Raw genomic sequence first — 16,013 nt, forward strand, 5'->3', positions numbered from 1 at the left:
CGGTTGCTTCTTCTTCCTTGGTTTGCAGAGGGATTGGTGCAGGGCGGGGCCGTTGAAAGAAGCCCAGGTTGCAAAGGTAGGGTGGGGTGGGATGGCAGGCTCAGAGTTGTCCAGTGCCTCTCTCAAAAGCCGTGGTTTAGAAGCCCCTTTGTCCAGGCTTTCCTATGCTGGCCTACCTCTAAAGGGGTTGACTTATCACCAGGGACCTCAGACCAAGAGCCCCGTGTCAGAGCTTCCCAAGCAGGAGTTGCTTCCTGAAATAAGTTACTTGCTCCGGGCGGGAATCCCAAATGTTCTTACCGCAATAATAAACGGCTCTTGTAATGTGCTTTCATTGAAGAGGGGATTACTCGAGCAGAAGAGTGGGTAGCTGGGCCCGCACCTTTCTTCTCGGCCCAACTTTCCTCCCCAAGAATCATGGCGCTAAGCCAAGGGTTCCAGTTTCTCGATCTGGATAGTTACTTGTTCTGGAACTTTGGGACAGTTTAGGTATGTTGGTGGAAGAGGTGGCCAAGATACAAAATTCTCCCTGGGCCACACTCCCCAACTCATTGCCTGTGTTCTGCTCAGAGGGAACAGGCAGCTCCCCGTCCCCCTCCTACAGCACGAGGGTGGAGGGAGTACCTGCCTTCTCTTTATCATTAACATTAGGGTGGAAAAGGTACTGGCCCTCGGGGCGTTTTCATTAAACAAAGTCATTGGCTAAGGTCCAGTATGATTTAGCCCCACAATAGGTGGGATAGGCGGAATCTCAGCTTGGGCCATAAGAACATAAGAACCTGCTGCTCTCCCGAGGGAATTCACTGTTCCTTAGTGTGAAGCCTTCCAGTTAAGGGGACCCCGCTGAGCTTAATCTTTTTTTTGTTAGAATCCCAAGGAATTCGAATTTGCTTTTGGATTCTGAGGGACCCTGCCTGGGAACAGAAACCTGGGAACAGAAACAGGCGTCTGACTGGGAGTGAGGAGCTTGCCTGTCCGAGTCCAACAACTGACAGAGGTCTCCCTGTGTGCAGAGACCTAAGGCCTAGTGTAGGTATAGAGTCCTTCTGGTCATGATTGCCAGGATCCCGGATCCCTGCCCTTTGTATTCCATCGTTAGCAGAATGGAGTCTTTACCCTGGAAGAAGGGGAACCCTATACCAGACACATCACCGCCCCCGCCACTAGATCAGGACAGAAGTAGGGCCAGCAGGGGATTTGTTTAGAAAGAATCAAAGCGCATGAGACTGAATCATGAATATAGACGCCTTCTCAGTGTGGAGGCCAGCCATCCCCTAGAGGTTCCCAAAGCAAGACCCTTCCTAGCTTACTATCACCATGAGGGGCCTTCTGATTTTCTTTGTTTCATTCTGCATTCATGAAGGCATGCCACGCCTGCCTGCCTCCTTACTGGGAGGCATGTTCTTGCTGCAATCTTAGGGACAATCTGGGGCTGCCCTATGGAATCTGAGTACCTCTTGTGTGGCAGGCTTCCATCCTCAATCCGGGCCTTTGCCACATCCTCTTAACCACAGGGTTGGGCTTGAGGTTGGGCCTTCCACAGACTCCTGGGTCCCCAACCTCAGAACCTCTTTTTTCTGCTAATCTCCTGTCTTGCTGCACCTGGAGCCTTCTGCTCTACACAGAGAGGCTCAGGCCTCCCCAGCTCTAGTCTGACTCCCTCATTTCACAGATGAGGACACTGACCCTGAGGTACTTCACAGTGTCACTGCTGGCTCCCAGGGCAGAGTCACAGACTGAAACTCCGTTTCCTCAGCGAGGGCTTTGGCCTAAAGGCTGCTTGTGAGCCTAAAGTTAAGGTTTCTGTGGGGGACTCTGGCCTAGGGGCCATGTGTGAGCCTAAAATTGAGATCTCTATGGCAGAGGAGGCAAGCTGAACACCAGCTGTGTGAATGTGGGGATCTGGGGTGGGGAGATCACATGAGCCAGAAGAGCCACCCACCTCAAAAATAAAAACCTCAGTGTTATGGATTTGTGCTCAGTGGGAGCATCTACAAAGGGTTACACCCTGGTTATGGAGGCATTGACTTGAGCTCTCCACGTTTCCTGGTCAGTTTAATGGGTTGCTGAGGCAACTGCTTCTGTCTCCCTCCCTCACCCCAGTCATCCCTGACCAGCCCCTTTCTCCAAAGCATGATCCTTCATTACCCACTGAATGAGGCCAGTTCCTTCTCAAAACCAACGCTCAGGGGCCAGCCAGCTTTCCCAATGATACCTCAATCCTCCAGGTTGGATGGGGGAAGTTGGGCAGAGAATGCCCCCTGTTCTCCCCGCATTGTTCCATAGGGCCATGGCATCTAATGAGGTGACCCCTACCTGTGCCCACGGTCACTGTTTGCCACAGCTGACCAACTCTGGCAAATCTTGTACCTTTCCAAGTGCTGTTCCTTCTCCTGTGCCCCATGGAGTTGCTCAGGACCACTGGCGGCATATCCTGGTTCGGAGGACACTCACAAATGCCTCTGTCTTGGCCCAAGCCTCTTAGATGGGTTGTGCGTTTCCAGGGCCTCCTTCCTGCTCTGGTCTTCTTGGCTGCTGCCCTGGGACCTTTCAGACCTTGTCCAGCAAGTGCAGATTCCCAGAAACTCCCTCCTTCACCCCTACTCTCCTTTCAGGCACAACTGCATCTCAGAGACCCCCACCCATCCCTTCTCCAGAACTCATACCTTAGGAGCCACCACCCCATCCCACCCCCCAATCCTCACCAGTCAGTTCCTTCTGGGAGTCAGATCTCCCTGGTTTGGGCCCTGCTTTGGGCCTCAGTTTCCCCCATCTGTGAAATGAAGGGGTTCACCATCTTTTTTTCCCTAATCACCCAATCCTAAAGATGGAAAAGAACATTTGACATTGCAGGTGGCCTGTGCCTGTACTCAGGTCTTGATAAATTGTGAAAGCTCTCCATTTGTGCTGTGCCAACCCTGATGTGCAGCGGGAGATGACGTGTGTGGTAGGACATCTTAGAGGGCTGCACGACATCAGGGTGCATTAGCGGACGCAGTGGACAGGCCCGGAGACGGTGGCTGAAATGGATCTTCAGGAGCCAACACACTACACCTGCTGGCCGGCCCCCATGCTGAAGGGTCCCCCGCTCTCTAAAGCTGGTAGGTAGCATAACCAGTCTGCCTCAGAGCCTTCACAGCAGAGGTTAGAAACGAAGCAGGCTGGAGCTCCCAAAGCAATACCTCAATTGTTGGGAGAGTTTAGGGGTGTTCCCGAAGTTTTTGTTATTTTTTGTTTTGTTTTAAATTTGGGGACACCTAGGTTCATAACCTTCCACCTTAGTTTCTTTGTAATATAAGAAGTTTAGGAAACCAATTGGCGAAGGAAAATGGATTTATTTACAGTTTTGGCCAAATTAGTATGAGGGAGAAGGTTTTTGAGTTTTGCTTTGGCTTTCTTGTACCAGGGTTTCATCTCCCTTAGTAAAGAGGAATCAAAGGCTAAGACAGCTTTTGGAGGCAGGGTCAGCCGGAAGGTGGGTTATAGTACAGACTTTCCAGGAGGGGGCAGGTCTCTCCTGGCTCTCCGCATGGGAGACTCTAGGTCACTGATCTCGAATCCTCACTCCTGTGGCCAGTTCAGTGCTGTCCCTGCACCCCGTCCATCCTCAAGAAACAGCACAAAACCTGGATAACTGGGTAAGTTCCAGGACCAGGAGAGGGACAGGATGGAAACAGACCAGCCAATGGATCTCACCACCACCTCAGCGAGGGTGAAGGGAGACAAGAGCTGGCTCTGGCCCCCCCCGGTTCTGAAGCCCTGGTGCCCTCCATCTGCTGAGCGTGGAGTCTGTGCTCACAATCACCAACTTCCTGTGACATTAACTAAAGTCACAGCCAGATTCCAAATCTTTGCGCAAAGGCCTTGTTCTTGTGTGCCCAGCAACCTGTTTTGATTCCAACAGGACTCCCAAGTTACCAATGAGACCTTGGTTCTTGTGTCCCTAACAACCTGTTCTTTTGTATATTTACCCCCCTAAATTTTTTATTATTGAGAATTTCATCTATGAGTATTTTCATCAACCTCTTCAACTCCTCCCATGTTATCCCCCAAATTCAGGGCCTTTTAGCTATTATTATATACATACATAAGTATTCTGTGTGTATATATTATACATATACATACTCCACATATACATACAATATTAAGTGTTACAGCTCTGAAGAGAACGGTATCCCGGCAGTCAGGAGCCAAATCCACACTGTATATAACAAATCTCACACAATAGATTTATTGTGAGGGGAAAACCCCAGGAAGGTGGCTGCTTCTCAGGCGAGAAGCAACAGAGAACTGAGCAGAAACAGGGTTTATGTAGCATTTCGGGGTGGGGAACAGAGCTTTCTAGGGTGGGTAGTTCCAGGGTGGGGATTAGTGGGATTTCAAGACCAGAGCTTGGGCTTCTCCGTAGGGTGGGTGCTGGGTCCATCTGTTAGGGCAGTTAGAATGTTCTGTGAGTGGAACCTGGCTGTTGGAAGTCCTCAGGGGAGGGGCTTGACCACTTGCATGCCTCAAGGGACTTACATATACAAATATATCCATAAATTTATAAATACAACCCGATGAGTCCCTTTAGTATTGGTCATATATACATGTGCTTAGATTGCCCACTAAGGGGTTAGATAATGTGTCAGGGGCTCATTCCTGGCACACTCCCTTTTTTATGTTAGCAGGTAACATGTGGCCAAAATTTGGGTGCCAAGGGGCCCCAGAGAAAAGGTTCTCTTATGTCATCTCCCTCCCACCCCAGGGTGACCCTTATCTCAGATCTCTCCAGAGAAGGCTTAAGCTTAAACACACCACTACCACCCTCACACCCACCCAACTCCAGATTTCTGCACAAATAGCATATTAAGATTCATCCAGAGTTACATTTTTTAGCATGGTGTTTAGATCTTCTTTGTACCAGACAGCAGCAAAATAGGCCAGCATTCCCACCACGTGTTGGCTGTGACCAGCAAAATGCCTGATAAGAACAAGGTAGTGCCGGGCGGTGGTGGCACACGCCTTTAATCCCAGCACTCGGGAGGCAGAGGCAGGCGGATCTCTGTGAGTTCGAGGCCAGCCTGGTCTACAAGAGCTAGTGCCAGGACAGGAACCAAAAAGCTACGGAGAAACCCTGTCTCGAAAAATCAAAAGAAAAAAAAAAGAAAAAAGAAAAGAAAAGAAAAGAAAAAGAACAAGGTAGTGCTTGCCTGGGTACAAATGTATCTTTCCAAGAAGGGTTTTATCTTCGCCCTGTGTAGTATGCAGCCACCTCTGCCACTCACCACTAGAGGGCACTCTGAACCCAGGTTTGCATTTGCTCTGGTTCTAGATGGACACGCACGTAAAACCCGATGCTTGGCCAGCTGGGGTGGGAGTTTCAGTGGTACAGCTGTCCATGAGTAGCCATTGTTAAGTAATCCGAATTTTATTTTGCCAAGGTAGATTTGTCAGAACCTTTCTTTGGCTTGCTGGGCCCTTGTATTTGGGGTGGTGGTGCAGGACTTTAATCCCAGCACTTAGAAGGCAAAGACAGTCGAATCTCTGTGAGTTTGAGGCCAGACTGATCTACAAGAGCTAGTTTCAGGATAGGCTTCAAAGCTACAGAGAAACCGTGTCTCAGAAAACAAAAACAAACAAACAACAACAACAACAAAAGAAGTTCTTTGGACCTAGGTCTTGGCTAATTGCACCTATTTTCTGAGATTTCCATTGGCCTTTTGACTGTGTATGTGGACTCTGTAGGCATGCCACCACCACCATTCCTCAGGGTTTCTGCTAATCAGGGTTTCTTCTCCATTGGTCCATTTAGGACTTAATTTTGTCTGGATTATTTACACTTGCTGTCTAGAACTCCGCCTCACTCTGTCTCATGTAAATAAAGCAGCTGGCCGATGCTTAGATGCCACAGGGAACAAAGAGGCAGTGGTGACACATGTCAAAGCTGGCCTAGGGCTGAGACCTCCTGCCTTGGTAGTCTGTCTTCTCCGAAGAGCTGGTCTGGCTCAGAGGTATTCCAACCTTTTATTTCATGGCCACATGCTCTCCTGTGGTGAGCTTCATTCATTGGCTCTTGGACCTTTTGGAGAGTAAGCCCAGCCCATCCAAAAAAAGCTATGTAAAATCAGGGCTTTTTAAAAGATTGTGTGTATAGTGTTCTGCCTGCACATATGCCTGAGAGGGCACCAGATCTCATTATGGATGGTTGTGATATAACCTGTGGTTACTGGGAATTGAACTCAGGACCTCTGGCAGAGCTACCAGTGCTCTTAACCTCTAAGGCATCTCTCCAGCCCCCAGGTGGAATTCTTTGGAGTTATGCAGCATTTCTCCAGGGGAAATCATTCTGCAAGCAGGGACTCTTGATTCTACAACCAGCCCCTTTCCTTCTTGCCCAGAAGGAAGTGAGTTCACTCGTTACAGCTCTTCTTTCCTATTCTGCTTACAACACAGGCGGCCCCCACGGCTGGATCTTTTTTTTTATATATTTATTTTTTTATAAATAATCTGTCTGCATGTATGTCTGCAGGCCAGAAGAGGGCACCAGACCTCATTACAGATGGTTGTGAGCCACCATATGGTTGCTGGGAATTGAACTCAGGACCTTTGGAAGAGCAGGCAATGCTCTTAACCACTGAGCCATCTCTCCAGCCCCCCACAGCTGGATCTTAAGGGAAACTGCAGGTAAGGAAGTCAACAGTGTTGTGTGGGAAAAAGACAGGCTGCAAGATCAGATGTTCCTCTCTGCCAGAGCTCTGGGGCTAAAGAGAAAGTTGTTTTTCTAATAATTTTCCTTACAGTTGTCTCTAAGCAGTGATCTCCAAGCTTCCCTCAAAAGCACTTGTCAGTGACTGAGAGGCAAACTGTTCTTCATTCTAATGTTGAAACCTCTATCCAGGAGAGCGTTGCGCCTCAAGCCCCTAACTTGGGAAGCCATGTAGCCGCTATCGGGGTCATCCCTTGAGGGTAAGCATGCCACAATGCAGCCTGTATGCAGGGTCACCTCTTGAGGGTGGTAGCGCATTTCCCCTCCAAAGTATGTTCTCCTGCCTGCTGGAACCTGCACTGTGTGGGAACAGGGAGTGACTCTCTGTTGCTAATTTCACTGTGTCACACAGGTGACAACCCACTTGGCTTCCTATCCTGATTCCATTCCCAACTTGGGGGAGAGGGAGGTGGAAGCTCAGAGTCTGTGAAAGAAGCAGACTTTTCCAAGTGGCGCACAGCTTTGGGACAAATATGAAGAAATCTGCTCACTCACAGTGTGGCGCTGATGGTACTCAGCTGATGTTGTTCTGAGCATCCAACTATCGGAGCCAGGCTAAAGAGAAAAGGCTAGCCAGGCAAGGGGTAGCAGAAATCATTCCCTTCCCTTCTTTATGCAGTCTAACAGATATCCCTTGGTTCAACAAGAATAAACAAGGCATGGAAGCCCTATAAAAAGAGGCATGTGGGCTGAAAAGATGGTTTGGCGGTTAAAAACACTTACTGCTCTTCCAGAGGTCCCGGGTTCAATTCCCAACATACACACAGCAGCTCACAACTGTCTGTAACTTCAGGTTCAAAAAACTTCTCATTATCTGCGTTGGTGGTATAGTGGTGAGCATAGCTGCCTTCCAAAAAACTTCTCATTGAGAGAGAGAGAGAGAGAGAGAGAGAGAGAGAGAGAGAGAGAGAGAACCAGGCAATGGTGATGCATACATTTAATCCTAGCACTCAGGAGGCAGAGGCAGGTGGATCTCTATAAGTGTATCTCAGAATTGGGGTCAGCCTGGTCTACAGAGCAAGTTCCAGGATTCCAGGACAGCCAGGGCTACACAGAGAAACCCTGTTTCAAACAAACAAACACCCTTAGCTGTTTACAGCTATCTACTTACAGAACTCTTGCCACAAAGCATGAATGAATGTTGTGTGCTAAAAAAGAAAAGCCAAACAGCAGCTAGGATAGGGACTAGGGTGGGGTATTTCCAGGATGAGAGGCAGGCGCTTCTCAGCGAACTGTTCCTAGGCAAAACAAGAAAACACAGCCAGGAAGGCAGAGAATCAAGTGTTTAGGATCCCTCTGTGGATACAACTGAGCATTGACAGGATTATTTTTGTGCTGACATGGTAGAGAATAGCAACCATGGCAGAATCTATTTATTTATTTATTTTTGGGTTTTCGAGACAGGGTTTCTCTGTAGCTTTGGAGCCTGTCCTGGAACTAGCTCTGTAGACCAGGCTGCCCTTGAACTCACAAAGATTTGCCTGCCTTTGCCTCCTGAGTGCTGGGAGCATGCACCACCACTGCCAGGCCAGAATTTATTTTTTTAGTAGTGTAATTTGGTGCGGGAGAATTGTCTGTATTCTGTCAATCATGTTATAAATAAACGCTGATTGACCAGGTAGGAAATATAGGCCGGAAAACCAGACTGGAAGTAGAACTGATGTAATGAGAACAGGAGAATTCTGGGAAGGAGGAAGTTGACTTCTCCCACTCCTGCCCAGATCACTGAAGCAGCAAGATGTGATCTGCCCTACTGAACAAGGTACTGAGCCACATTGCTAACATAGATCAGAAAAATGGGTTAATCAAGATGTGAGAGTTAGCCAGTGAGAGGCTAGAGCTAATGGGCCAATCGGCTTATAATTTATGGAAACCTATGTTGTGATTTTCTTTGGGGCTAAACAGTTGTGGCGTACAAAAAAACCCAACAAACAGGACCCTTCATGTTACAGTAATTCTTTATTGATTCTCTGGGAACTTAACTTTATCCACTCCAGGTAAGAATTTTTAAGAGCCTCTATTTATATAGTTTAATTATAAATTAGCTTAAATGTTTTAAATATAGGGAATGTATATTAAAATGTGCGTAGAGGGACAGGCCTGGTGGGAGCACGGGACTAGGACTCCGACTCGCAAACGCAGCAGCAGACGGTTCCCAGAGTAAGGCATGACATCATGGGTACCGAGTAGAATATGACTTCAATCAGGTAAGGCATGACATCATGGGTACCGAGTAGGTAAGGAAGATGAGATACAAGGAAGGGATAGAATCAAGGGAGGAAGAAGTATAGGTCGCCCTGACTTACTACAGCCACGAGTCCAAGAAGAGCCCTACAGAGAGAAAATTGACACCCCAAGGTCACCACAAACAACTGGCACCCCAAGTCTGCCTGCCTCCGGCTCCTGAGTGCTGAGCCTACCCAAAGCCTTTTTAAAAAATGTAGATTGGAGTACAGCTTGGGATTCTGGGCTACAAAGTGAGTTTCAGGCCAATCTGGGAAACAGGAAAACCCTGCAATAATAATAATAATAATAATAATATAATTGTTGGACCCTGAAGTCCAACTACCAGGAAGAGTCACCCCAAGAGATCATCTCTCATACCACAGTTGATACAAAAGCATGAGGATTTTATTAATTCTATCATGACAGGGTGTTTCAGCATTCGAGAACCCAGAAAGACCCTGAATAGCTGGTGCAGGCTACTTTTAAAGCAAAAAGCCACAGAAACAAGGGGGAAGTCTGGGGGTTGTTCTTTAACTATTATGATAGGCTTATTTAAAGGGCTACTACCAATAATTGGCTGGAGAGCGGTTGCCAGATCAGGTGAGGTAAGAGGGAATGATTGAGGGTTACTTTTCCCCTTTCCTAGGGACTGAGTCAAAACACCAGGAACTGAGTCATCATCTTAAGGGTTATCTTGCCCCAATTTCAGGAACGGAGCTCTATTTGGAGAACACTCACAAGGACTCAGGGAGATGGAAAATTCCCAACATTTCAGTCCGTGTTAGATCCTTGGTTACAGGGGAGTGGGGAGCATTATTGCAGAGAGGCCTCAGCTTAAAGTTCTACATTATACTAATACTAATAATTTTTTTAAAAAAGAATACAGTACTGATTTTATTTATCAGCCAAGGTCAGACTTTAGCACCACAAATAGTTGGGGGCGGGGTCAGGAGTTTGGGGAATGGAAGGGGGCAGCGATGCATCAGGAAGTAGGAGGAGATTTCTAAAAGCTGCCTGAGGCCAGAGGTCATTAGGAAGATGGAAGAATTTTCTTTTGGCGGTTTCATCTAATTCGAAGATGGAGGATGCTGGAAACAAGGAGAGTTTCTCTGTGTAGCAGTCCTGTCTTTCCTGGAACTGACTTGGGCCTTGTCAATGAAATCTGCCTGCCTCTGCTTCCAAGTGCTGGGATTAAAAGCGTGTGCCACGACCACCCTGCTAGGATTCCTGAACTCCTAATGTTTGGCTGTGGGTCTGCATATGTTTCCAACAGTTGCTAGAAGAAGCCTCTCCGATGACAACTGGGCTAGGCACCAATCTATGTGCATAGCAGAATACATTGACTTTTTTTCCTCACCAGCCATGTCTGGTTCTATTTTTGGTCTCTGGGTGATGCAGCCTGTGGGTCCTGGTGTTCAGGCAATGTCTGGGTGGGCTCACTCTCCTGGCATGGATTTTAGGATAGACTAGTCATTAGTTGGTCATTCCCTCAGTCTCTAGGGACCACCATTATCCCAGCAAATGCATAGGCTGTCCGTCGAAGTTTATGTGGCTGGGTTGGTGTCCCACTCTCTCCACTTGAAGCCTTGCCTGGTCACAGGAGATGGCCAGTTCAGTGTTATTGCTAGGACTGTCTTAGCTGGGGTCATCTTGTGAGAGTTCCTTGTGCTAGGTTTTTACCTGTCCCTGAAATGCTCCCGCTTCCAGGAGTCTCTTTCAGTACTCTTCCCCTCTGTCCATGATCACTCATGTTCCTGTCCCCATCTGCCCTCAGTTCACTCACAAAGAGATCTGGGCATCTCCCCGTGAACCCTCTGTGTTATCTAGTCTCTCTGGGTCTGTGGGTTGTAGCATAGTTATCTTTTATTTGTATAGCTAGTAACCACTACTGAGTACATATGATATTTTATCTCTCTCAGTCTGGGTTACCTCACTTGGGATGGTGTCCTTGTTTTTAATAGTTGAGTTATACTCCGTTATGTAAATGTACCAGACCTTATTCATCCATTCCTCAGTTGAGGGACATCTAGGTTGCTTCCAGGTTCCGGCTAGTACAAATAAAGCTGCTTTGAACATAGTTGAGCAAGTATAAGTGTCCTTATGGTATGATTGAGCATCCTTTGAGTATATGCCCAAGAGTGGTATATCCGGGTCTTGAAGTACATTGGTCTGCCTTTTCTTTTTCTCTTTGTTTTTTTAAGGCCTGGTTTCTCTAGCTTTGGATTCTGTCCTGGAACTTGCTCTGTAGACCAGGGTGGTCTCAAAGAGATCCACGTGCCTCTGCCTCCAGAGTGTTGGCATTAAAGGCATGTGCCACCATAGCCCAGCTTCTTTTTGTTTTGAAACGGGGTTTCTGTAGTCCTGGCTGCCCAGAAACTGAGAGATCCACCTGCTTCTGCCTGGATATCCCTGAGCCTGAGATAAAAGCACAAACCATCATCACCTCTAAACTTTAGTGAGCTTTTAGCTTTTTGTCCTCCAGGTTGAAAATAGAGTAGTGCTTGCGAAGTTATATGAAGATGAAGTGAAAACAAGGACTGTGCTTAGTCTGTTATCTTTTAGTTTTTCTGTATTTAGCTATTTTTCTGTAGTTTCTTTGTTCCCATAATTAAATTGTTGGATGTTTATTATTGAGTGTCAGCAATGAAAGGGAAAGAGACCTCACTCTTGTGGAGTTCAAAATCAGCTCACAGATGGTGTCAGCTCACAGAAAGAACCTCATAGAAAGCTGAAATTGGCAGGTAGAAATGAGGCAGTATGTGGTTGATTTAGCTGGAAAGGGATTCCAACAAAGTAACACTTGAACTGAGACTGAGGGAGTAAGGTATAAGAATTGAAGTGGAATTTGAACCAAGGACTGAAGGAAAGCAACCTTTGGGGTAAGAGTTACCAGTGGAGAAAGATACAGGCTTCTTCCCCACAAAAGTCAACTAGTTTTCTGTTGCCTTTGTCACTTTCTTCCTATTGCTTTGTTTGTATCTCATCTTGTGCTTTTGGTTTTGTTCTGTCTGCTAAACTTGGCCTGAGGCTCATGGTGATCCTCCTACATTTGCTGCCCAAGTGCTAAGATTGCAATTAGAACATTTTTCTTTCCTTAAAATAGCCTCGCTGGGGACTCACAAGTTGTGCACGCCTTTAATCCCAGCACTCGGAGACAGAGGCAGGTGGAACACTGAATTTGAGGCCAGCCTGAAGAGAATGAATTTCAGGACAGCCAGGGCCATTACACAGAGAAACCCTGTCCTGAAAGATAGAATTTTTAAAAAAGGAATCTCCTAGCAGTATGATTAAAATTGTGTTGCCAACAAGCCTGCTTTTCCTGTTGGCTCCCTCATTTCCCCCAACCATTGCTTCCCTGTTTCCTAAGTCAGACATCAAATGATGCCCCCTTGAGAATTCACCATGGCAGTCATATACAGTGTATGTAACAGTTGAACAGCACAAGATGTCTAGTCAACTGAGCACATCCTTTGCAAAGCCCCCTGCAATGCAGAAAAGACCAAAAAAGATACCAAAAGAGGACGATTGTAAATCAAACGAGAAAGCACGAGGTGCTGAGACTCCAAAACCCACTCCTAGGAAGGTACCAGTTCCTCCTCTACCGGATCATCTGCCCCCAGTGAACCTGATTCACCGAGATGTTTTTGCAGGCATGGTACAAGAAGGTGAAGCTGAGAAGCAAAGGCCAGCTGATTCAGAGAACATTCCTGACACTCCAAAAGAGGCCAGGGTGAAGACATGTTGGAAAAGAGTAAAGACAGAGATGGAGGAGGAACAAGAGCCTTGTCCTCAGGTGATATAGGTCCTCTTGAAGTGGTCCCTGTACCTGAGGAGCAGATGCCTGCCCTTACTGAACCTCCTGTCCTCTGTGGAGAAGCCAGCATGACCGTTGTGACGACAACTGCCTCTGAGGCAGTGTTGGCGTCTTGGGCCAGAATTGCAGCCAATGCTAGGAAGAACGAGGTCCTGCAGTCCATTACAACACCCGAGACCTATGGGGAACTGTGGTGTGTGGTCTATGGGGGAAGCCTTCCTGCAGACTCAAGTGGCTGGGTTCAGCTGCAGTTCCACACTGGACAAGCCTGGGTACCTGAAAAGGGGAAAGTGATTGCCCTTTTCCTGCTGCCAGCCTGCATCTTTCTACCCCACACCTGGAGGACAACGTGTGTTCACAGGAACAGGGTCCTAAATAAGAGCCTCCAAGGATAAAGGGAATCTCAGGTGTGGGTAGCTGCTGTCATTACCTACTCCTGTGGAATGAGGTACGGAACTGCAGCCAAGACTGAGACTGATGGGAATTCACACCTGTGCCCTTGAAGGTGCCCGCATCAGCCAGGAGCTATGAGACCTTGTTGGTTGTTGCTGTAGTACCAGCAGCTTGTAAAAAAAGTCAGTGAAGCTACCAAAACACAACAGGTCCACCTCTTCGTTGTGAGGACTGCATACTCTTAAGTGACTATGCCTTTTACTATTGTATGAAAATAAGGTTTTGCTGGGGTGGGAATTGGCATCTCCAGATATAGTACTTGCTTGTACCGCCACTGCCACAACGGGGTCATAGGCAGTTCTGTGGTCCCCTGTAAAGATTTAGCTTATGACTGTAGCCTCTGCATGCCTCCTTTCCTGGGTTATATTATGTTGTTAGTGTGTAGTGCTTGGGTTTGTTTTTTGTTGTTGCCATATTAAATCAAATCTGTTTTTTTGCTTTTGAAAAAAAAACCATAGATTGACAACCTGATTCTAACATTTATGAGATTCCAAATGACCAAGAAGAGCCAAATTGTTCCTGAAAGAGAACAAGGTAAGAGGACTTGTGTTCTCAGTGCTAAGGCAGGTTATAAAGCTCCATAACCCAAATAGTGGGATTGGTACCCAGGAAATAATGAGGTTGGTGGAAGGAGAATTAAATATGCCTCTTGACTCAATAGGCAAGCAGGTGGCACTAAAACCCACGGAGAGTGTAAGAAGAGCCAACACGCACACCGTGTGTGTCCCTCCTCCCAAATCATTTCAGAAACTATGAAAGGAAGCATAATTCAACTAGGAGGCCTGGGCACCTGCTACAAGGGGAGAGAAATTGAACCCCTTATCTACGAAAAATAAATCAACTTTCTATCAACCATATAGAGCCTGATAGTAGTGGTGCACGCCTTTAATCCCAGCAGTGGGGGGCAGAGGCAGGCAGATCTCTGTGAGTTCGAGGCCAGCCTGGTCTACCGAGCGAGTTCCAGGACAGCCAGGACTCTTACATAGAGAAAATCTTGTCTCGAAAACCAAAAAGAGCCCATACCAAGAAGACTTAAAAGGTCAGTCAAGAGAATAGCATCTTGATGGCTTATTAGATGAGATATAGGAAGACTATATTGCTGAGAAAACTAACTGCAGAATTAGAATAAAAAGGCCTGCTGGCCTTTGCAATTCATGAGTGACTGGAGGCCTCATCAAGAATATATAAACAACAAACTGCTAATAAACAATTGTGGGAGATGTACGGTTCCCTGGATCAGTTCACCCACCCTGTTGCGCTTGGCTTCTCCTGCTGTTCTGATCTGTCAAATACTAACTCTGCAAGGAGTTATTGCTCCATTGTTTCTGTGTTCTGAACATTCTGACTTTGCTGCATTCTGCCTGACCATTAGACCATGGTTAGGTGGCCTAGGAAGTTGTTTAGTTACCCTTATACACATGAAGAACTTTTTGCCTAGTAAGTTGCCTAGTTACCCATATATACAAGGAGAAGTTCTTCGTTTCCTTACCCTGGATTTACCTGCATTATTCCCTTGAATAAACAGGACTTGATCAGAATACTGTCGTGTCTCCATCTCTTGTGACTCTTGTCCCATCCCATTCCCACTTGCCCTCTAGAGTCTCCGTTGACTTACCCGCAGGCGGGGCAGAAAATTAATTGTTATGATTTGGATCTTAAATGTCCTCCCTGAGGTCATGTGTTGAAGGCTTGGTTGTCTGTGGTGGTGGGGAAATGGTAGACCTTTTAGGACTTATGGTCTTGTGGATGACCTGAGGGACATGCTCTTGACCCCTTGGGACCCCCTGCTCCTTCCTTTCTGCTTCCCAGTCACCAAGAAGTGGACCAGTTTGCTCTGTCACAGACTCATCATCACGATGCCACAATCCAAAGCATCTGAACCCTCTGGAACTGTGCAGGACCATGGGTGGCATGGAAACTTCAGGAGCTGTGCCATCAAAGCCTCTTCCCTTATGTTCCTATTTCAGGTATTTTTGTCTGTTACAGAACCCTAATGCAACAACCATATAGAGATGGGCAAAGGACACAGCCGCATTAAAAACTAGGGACCTGAAAGAAACCCATCAAAAGATCCTCTACAAGCCGCCAGCGTGTTTGTTGGTCATAAGGAATGCCCACTTGTAGGTATATAAACACTAGAGGAATTGGTTTCTGGAAAGAACCTGGGTATCTACCAGGAAGGATACTGGACAGATTGTGGTGCATTCATTCATGAACTTGTGCACTTGGGTGACCTGGCTATGGATGTTGTGACGCAGACAAAATATGATAAAAAAACATATACAGGCAACATAATCCCATTCATTCAAAGTTCAAAAGCAGGCAACCCCAGGCTACGCTGTGTAGAGGTCTGTGTGCAGATGGGAAAGCAAGAAAGCTAGGGGGAGCTAGGAAAGGGCACTCCACACGGATGCCAGATCTCAGCCCCTCTAGCTGCCCCTCAGGAATCAGACTCCTCCTGGGCAGCTGACAGGCCCCTGCTGTGAACATTGTTAGCCTCACACTCAGGCCTGGGGAGGCAAGGAGTGGGGAGAAACAAGCCCAGCCGCCCCCCCAGCTCCAAGAGTAACTTATAAATTTGTGGGACTCCCAAGCACCTCATTCCTTGGCGTGTAGGTTAAGCCAGACTAAATCACATGGTGTGGAACCTACTGCAGGTCCCTCCAAACCTGTGAAAATAGGAAGATGTTCTTTGTTCATAGTGAAAGACCCTCTGGACACCCCCCCCCCCCAGAACGCGCAGCTGGCCTGCTCCCATGAGAACATCCTGTT

At 47.2% G+C, this 16,013-nt stretch overlaps 1 pseudogene; it reads left to right on the forward strand.

Annotated features, from left to right (window-relative positions):
- The first annotated feature begins 12,419 nt into the window (after positions 1–12,419).
- On the forward strand, positions 12,420–13,203 carry LOC142853651 (developmental pluripotency-associated protein 4-like; annotated as a pseudogene).
- Positions 13,204–16,013: the final 2,810 nt, after the last annotated feature.

Source organism: Microtus pennsylvanicus, chromosome 7 (genome assembly GCF_037038515.1).
Source record: "Microtus pennsylvanicus isolate mMicPen1 chromosome 7, mMicPen1.hap1, whole genome shotgun sequence".
In the NCBI taxonomy this organism is placed as follows: Eukaryota; Metazoa; Chordata; class Mammalia; order Rodentia; family Cricetidae; genus Microtus; species Microtus pennsylvanicus.